Genomic DNA, 8,363 nt, shown 5'->3' with positions numbered 1-8,363 from the left:
TTAAAAACTATAATTTCCTAGTCAGTGCTCAAGTGAGCGATATGGCACCTGAACTTCTTGTTAAGTAAATATTCAATGCGCATTTGCGTGAGCAGATCATTAGACCTAGTAAATTGATTGCATTGTATATACACGTGGAAACATTTAAAAATCAATACCAAAAAAACTGAGTAAAAAACCCAAGTGTAAACCCCTGTTATAAAAAAATGAAGAAAGAAAAAAGAACTAAATAAATGACCAGATGGAAAAACAGGTATGGATCGAATGAGATCCAGTACTAATATAAAAAGTCGAGTCAGGTGGAATTGGTGGTGGCTTGACTTCTACAACGGTGATTTCAACTGAGCTAACAGAAAGATTTTAAGCCGTGAAAATGTATCATGACTCCCGAGCCTGATCACATACATCTAAGACCTTTAAAGAAAAAAAATGTCTATGAGATTTCCTTAATCCCCTTCTCTTTCAAAAAAAAAAAAAAAAATGCAGGAAAGTTTTACGGATTTGGTCGTGATCGTTTGGGCGTTATTTTGTTCACCCACCCCACCCCCTCGAACAATGATTTAAAGTATAAAGTTAATTAATGTTACTGTGGTATTTCTAATAACTTCAAGATGAATTTAATGTTCCATTGAATACATCATCCATATGCGACTATCCATCAATAGTGATTTTATCTACGAATTCATATAATTTTATCTGTGATTATTATTCCTCGCCTGGTTCGGCTTGAAAAGAGGGGGTATATCTATAGTAATGAGGGTGTCTGTCCTTCTGTCTGTTCGCCCTTAGTACTTATAATTGGGAGGACTCGTCTGGTCGTCTCTTCTCATGATTACGGAATCTTCAATCATTGTGTACAATCATACACCTCCAATTTTTCCGTTTCGATCGGACATGCAGTTTCTCTATCTCAAAACACTTCAACTCCCTTTTCTTTTTATATTTGGAATGCCCATTTTTTACTCCTCCTGTACTACAAATTAAAAAAAAATCCATACTTTCACAGAATCTTCATTACGCAGTGCAATTATATGACCCCCCCCTCTCTCTCTCTCCCGGACGGATATTTGGGGTTTCCCATGTTTAGCAAAACTGCATGGACTTTGCCTATTCTCTTTGCAGAATAGTGGGCAGGCTTTCGCCCACGTGGATGTAAGTGAAAGCCTCTCCACTTCTCTAAAGAGAATAAGACTTTGCCGCCATATCTTTTATTGATACTGGAGCGGGGGCATCATTTTGCGAGGTCATATATAGTATCTCTGTAGTAAATCTATGATTCTGTAGAACATATATAATGTATGTCATAAGTACAATGTAACTTATAACCTTGATGTTCAACACCTTAAAAAATGGTTAGAATGATAAAAATGTTCTTGTCGAAATCATTATGCTTTCTAACTACGAAACATTCTCATTATGGCCAAGGCTTTGTTAGAAATTAACGAGGCATCTTATTAACAAAGTAAGATTGTTATAAAATATGGTATATTGACATACTGTTAATAGTGTCATGTGTGCTGAAACAGATTGTAATATGACAAAATACTGTTACTAAATTAAAATAAGAGCTTTCACCTCGCTCTTCATTTATTTATTCATCGGCCTTTCACTAGCTTCATATAAAAAATGCACGTAGATAAGTCAATATACCTGCTTGAAGGAGGAGAAATGTACACTATATATTTTATGGGGTATCCGTTTGTCTGTAAGACCACACGTGTCCGTTATACATTTTAGGATACCGACCATCTCTTAGCCACCACCTCTCTCTCTCTCTCTCTCTCTCTCGTACCCTTTTTGAACATTTCAGCTTCTTCTCTTTTAAACTATTGCACCGATTTCAACTAAACTTGATATGTGGCATCAATGTCTGAAGTGGTATAAAATTTATGCTCCCTACCCTTCCGGGTGAGACTGAGGGGTGAAAGTAAAATACACTATAAAATTAGTGCTATATAAAAAAAATTCTACTCCTGTAGCTTTGAACTCTCTACTAAAACTGAAATTCATTACCCCCAAAAGATGCACAATGGCGCACTATGCATAGTAAAGACTCTGTGAATTAAAGTAAAATTGGAATTTATTCAATGGTAGAGGAGAGAGAGAGAGAAATTAAGAGAGAAGTATCTCAAACGTATAAGGAAGCCTATTTAGAACATAGCAAAACTCATAAGAATTTAATTTAACGCACCGACAAAGTTAAAACAAATTTTGCTCAATAAAACATCGAATTCGGTATAAAATATACATGTACATGTACATGTATATGTAATTGGTTATAAAAACTTGTTGAATTTGATATGTCCATTTTTTTTAAACAACAAAAGAGTATTTTTTGAAACGAATTCCAAACCAACAGTTACTTACAGAGAAGAAACACTCTGATAAGATAGACAACTCTTACTTACTGAGGAGAAACACTCTGATAAGAGAGACAACTCTTACTTGCAGAGGAGAAACACTCTGATAAGAGAGACAACTCTTACTTACTGAGGAGAAACACTCTGATAAGATAGATAACTCTTACTTGCAGAGGAGAAACACTCGGATAAGAGAGATAACCCTTACTTGCAGAGGAGAAACATTCTGATAAGAGAGAGAAAACTCTTACTTACAGAGGAAAAACATTCTGATAAGAGAGATAACTCTTACTTACAGAGGAGAAACACTCTAATAAGAGAGATAACTCTACTTGCAGAGGAGAAACATTCTGATAAGAGAGACAACTCTTACTTACAGAGGAGAAACACTCGGATAAGAGAGATAACTCTTACTTACAGAGGAAAAACATTCTGATAAGAGAGATAACTTACTTACAGAGGAGAAACATTCTGATAAGAGAGATAACTCTTACTTACAGAGGAGAAACACTCTGATAAGAGAGACAACTCTTACTTACAGAGGAGAAACACTCTGATAAGAGAGATAACTCTTACTTACAGAGGAGAAACATTCTGATAAGAGAGACAACTCTTACTTACAGAGGAGAAACATTCTGATAAGAGAGATAACTCTTACTTACAGAGGAGAAACACTCTGATAAGAGAGACAACTCTTACTTACAGAGGAGAAACACTCGGATAAGAGAGATAACTCCAACTTAGAGAGGAGAAACGCTCTGATAAGGGAGATAACTCTTACTTATAGAGGAGAAACAATCTGATAAGGGAGATAAGTCTTACTTACAGAGGAGAAACACACTGATAAGGAAGAAAACTCTTACTTACAGAGGAGAAACACACTGATAAGGGAGATAACTCTTACTTACAGAGGAGAAACATTCTGATAAGAGAGAAAACTCTTACTTACAGAGGAGAAACACTCTGATAAGAGAGATAACTCTTACTTACAGAGGAGAAACATTCTGATAAGAGAGAAAACTCTTACTTAAGAGGAGAAACACTCTGATAAGAGAGATAACTCCAACTTACAGAGGAGAAACACTCTGATAAGGGAGATAACTCTTACTTACAGAGGAGAAACAATCTGATAAGGGAGATAAGTCTTACTTACAGAGGAGAAACACACTGATAAGGAAGAAAACTCTTACTTACAGAGGAGAAACACACTGATAAGGGAGATAACTCTTACATACAGAGGAGAAACACTCGAATAAGGGAGATAACTCTTACTTACAGAGGAGAAACATTCTGATAAGGGAGATAACTCTTACTTACAGAGGAGAAACACATTGATAAGAGAGACAACTCTTACTTACAGAGGAGAAACACTCTGATAAGGGAGATAACTCTTACTTACAGAAGGAGAAACATTCTGATAAGGGAGATAACTCTTACTTACAGAAGGAGAAACATTCTGATAAGGGAGATAACTCTTACTTACACAGGAGAAACAATCTGATAAGGGAGGTAACTCTTACTTACAGAGGAGAAACAATCTGATAAGGGAGATAAGTCTTTTTACAGGAGAAACATTGATAAAAGAGACAACTCTTACTTACAGAAGGAGAAACTCTATGATAAGAGAGACAACTCTTACTTACAGAGGAGAAACTCTATGATAAGAGAGATAACTCTTACTTACAGAGGTGAAACATTCTGATAAAAGAGACAACTCTTACTAACAGAAGGAGAAACATTCTGATAAGAGAGATAATTCTTACTTACTGAGGAGAAACACTCTGATAAGAGAGACAACTTTCACAGAGGAGAAAATAATCTCTCTTATTTCGGTAGAAGACATTCTGACAAGAGAGAAAATCTTTGATCACATATGTGAATTAACCGAAAACAGCGATTGGACTGATTGGACTGATTGATCTTGACCTATCTACACGCTGATAAATCACAAAAGTGAAAAAAATCAAAGAAACCAATTATCTATGTAAAGCCACGATAGAAATATTTTTAGATAAATCATGTGACAAGTTATTTTACTCTTTAAAGAAATGTAAAAATCATTTTTTGAGAAAAAAATTATAATAAAATTCTAATGCAAGCATTATATTTACTATGCAGGTTTAAAACAACATTAAGGGAAAATAACAGTAAGGGCAAGCTAAGGGAGACCCGTTATACCAAGACATCCTCACTATGGTGAGTGTTCAGAAATCCATGACAACAATGACTTTATCGGTGATCGTGCTAGTCCATGCGAATGCTGATGTAACAGTCATGAATATGGAAAACAATTTTAAGGGAACAACTGACTCAACATACATATCAATCAAGCCAGAACCCCTTGACGGAAACACTGAATTTAACCAGGACCCGTACACAACCATGGAATGGACCAAGGTAAATTACACGCAAAACACCACACGTAGCACTAAAGTGTATAAAACAACAGAATATAAAACATCCACATGTTCCAGCTGGGCTGAAGACAACAATGGTAATTCAGCATACAAATTTACAGACCTTCATCTCTGAATTCGATTTATTTGCTTCATGAAGCCATGATGGGTGTTGGAGTTGTTGTCATGGTAACAAATTCCCTAGTAATGGTGGCTTCTGCAAGAACTCCGAAATAACATGAACTATAACCTCGTTATGGGCTTGTCCCTGAGCGACTTTCTGATGGGGTGCACCTCTATTGTATATTATTTATTTTTATTTTTGGCTGGAAGTCGGTTGCTCTTTCCAGAATTTGCTGGGGCTCTAGTTTGGTGCATCATGGTAAATTTATGCGCCACAACTAGTTTGCTGATCATGTCGCTTTTTCAGACTTTTTGTATTAGATTTCATGGGTTCCTTGTTCTCTCGGAAAATGCCTGGGCACAACTTCTCTTTGATGGCAATCGGAAATATTACATTTACGCCATAAGCTGGGCTACAGCAGGCACCCTCTTTTCATCGCTCATTTCCCCAAGCAGAGACCAATCCAAATGCCTTTTTTCAACCGTCTTTGGTGGAAATCAGAACATTGCACGTCTGATATTGTATTCTCTAAGCGCAAGTCTCATCTCATGGTACTGACCCTAATTTTCTATGTCCTTACTATCTATCAGGTGAGGAAACGATACGTGTATATGTCAAATGGCACCAGAAGTAGGAAGATGGAAGAAATAAAGCGAAAAAGGGTCATCAAGTCAATGACATTAGTGACCAAGATCCTCTTAGCCCTGTTTATGTTTACTGGGCCATTCAATACTCGTATTACTCTCAAGGAGTTACCATCATCAGCTTAGCAGCGGCTAATTTCAATTCCATTTTGAGCCCGATCATATATATTGTTCTCACATTAAGCAACTGAGGAATGAGCTGAAATTGATATTTCGTTGTAAGACAAAATAGGGATGATCCAAATCAAAGTTCATTGGTAGTTTTTAAAAAGTTTTTAGGCGGTTTAATTAAAACAAGAGGCCCATGGGCCTTATAGGTCACCTGAGCATTATGCAACAACTTTCCTGTGATTGAATTTGATTCATGTTTTAAGCCAGATGCTATGCTATTCACAATTTTGAAAGAGGCACCATTGATCATCATAACAATACACTTAGCAGTTGCTTAGTTTGTTTACTTAATACCCATACGCAGGGTAGGGGAACAAAAAATGCATTTCAAGTAATCAGTAATATTCAGCAATAATCAGTAGTGCCCCTACCACACATGAACCTCTAACCCTTAGGCCTTGATATTTGATTAATACCAAGGAGCAGATTTCAAACCATTCATTCATTTTCAGTATATAAGTACAGCCCCCCCCCTCTATGGTACCCCTGACCCTGGGGCCTTAAAATTCACAATTCTGGAAGAATAGGGCCCTTGTCCATCATAACTATATAGGTAGTTCATCTGCTTAATACCCTGGAGCAGAGAAGAAAATTTTCAAAGATTTAATGTATTTTCACTATATAATCAATAGAGCCCTGCCCTAACACCAGAACCCCTGACCCTGGGGCTATAAAATTTACAATTTTGGAAGAGGCATTCTTGCTCATCATAACTATGTACTTAGTTAGTTTATTTAATTCCTAGGAGCAGAGAAGAAGATTTTCAAAGAATTCATGTATTTTCACTATATAATCAATAGAGCCCCGCTGTACCACTAGAACCCCTGATCCTGGGGCCATAAAATTCACAATTTTGGTAAAGGCACTCTTGCTCATCATAACTATGCACTTAGTTAGTTTATTTAATACCCAAGAGCAGAGAAGAAGATTGTCAAAGAATTCATGTATTTTCACTATATAATCAATAGAGCCCGCCCTAACACCAGAACCCCTGACCCTGGGGCCATAAAATTCACAATTTTGGTAGAGGCACTCTTGCTCATCATAGCTATGCACTTATTTAGTTTATTTAATACCCAGGAGCAGAGAAGATATCGATTTTCAAAGAATTCATGTATTTTCACTATATAATCAATAGAGCCCCGCCCTAACACCAGAACCCCTGACCCTGGGGCCATAAAATACACACTTTTGGTAGAGGCACTCTTGCACATAATAACTATGCACTTAGTTAGTTTATTTAATATCCAGGAGCAGAGAAAAAGATTTTCAAAGAATTCATGTATTTTCACTATATAATCAATAGAGCCCCGCCTTAACACCAGAACCCCTGACCCTGGGGCCATAAAATTCAAAATTTTGGTAGAGGCACTCTTGCTCATCATAACTATGTTAGTAAATTGTTTATTTAATGACCAGGAGCAGAGAAGAAGATTTTCAAAGAAATAATGCATTTTCACTACCTACTTATTTAGCCCTGCCCTAGCACTAGAACCCCTGACCCCAGTGCCATGAATTTCACAATTTTAGTAGAGGACTCATTGCTGATTACAATCATGCAAACAGTTTGACTGCTTGATATCCAGGAGTAAAGAAGAAGATTTTTAAAGAATGCATTAATTTTAGTTGTTTTGGCCCCACCCCTCGGGCCCCAGGGGGGTAGGGATCATGAAATTCACAATTTTTGTTCCCCTTTACCCATAGATGCTTTGTGCCAAATTTGGTTGAAATTGGTTCAGTAGTTGCAGAGAAGAAGCTAAAAATGTTCAAATGTTAACGCACGACGACGGACGAAAACAGATAGCAATAGGTCACCTGAGTTTACACAGGTGACCTATTAAACTATGAAAATATAAGATGTTTATGTGAAACATAAGAGCCCCGTGTAAGGCAGCTCAAGACCAACGTTTTTCGATGTAAGTCGAGTTCAAAGTCGTGAGTTATAAAATGTTGGTACACAAAGAAAGGTATTTGCACCAGCCATCCAAAAAATATGGTAAAGGAAAAAGTTTTTCAATTAAAAATAGGCTGTACGTGAAGATCAAAATCATAAAGACACCAAAAGTACCAAGGGAAAGATCATCTCCAAAAAAATACATAAGTGAAATATGAAAGCCCTACCACCAAACGATCAAAAGTAAAAGGCAAGGCCATTTTGTTAAATGTAGATCAGCGCGCAAGGTCATGGGTAACAAGAAGCGTTGCTAAACAATGATGCCCGTATGGCAACTCATGGCGAAAGTTTAATAGTTTTTCAATTGCAAGTCAAATTCTGACATATGTTCAAGAGATCAAACAAAAATGTACCAGATCAAATCAAAAACTGGCTTTCTTACAAATCAGAACAATTTCTACAATGATTTAGTAATCATTTATTGATACAAAGTTTTTACTCTTGCTGTGTACAGAAATTTTAATCCTATATTTGTAAAATTTTCTTGCTGATCCCTGAACATTCTTAGTTTTTGGCGTGTTTTTTTTTTATACCAAGAAAATATATTTTTTTTTGGTAAGTGAAGTTTGTTGTTCAGATCTTTTTGTACTTGATATATTGTTTTTATTTTTTCTTCAGTTTGAATTACATTGTACACTGAAATGTGTATACTGATAGGCAACATCTGATCATTATTGTATATATGCATGTAGTATTGAACTTGTAATAAAATGT

Source organism: Saccostrea cucullata, unplaced genomic scaffold (assembly GCF_032062105.1).
Source record: "Saccostrea cucullata isolate Sc308-1 unplaced genomic scaffold, CSIRO_AGI_Scuc_v1 ctg791, whole genome shotgun sequence".
NCBI classification, from domain to species: Eukaryota; Metazoa; Mollusca; class Bivalvia; order Ostreida; family Ostreidae; genus Saccostrea; species Saccostrea cuccullata.
The sequence above is the reverse complement of the archived record's forward strand: the minus strand, read 5'-3'. Positions refer to the sequence as shown.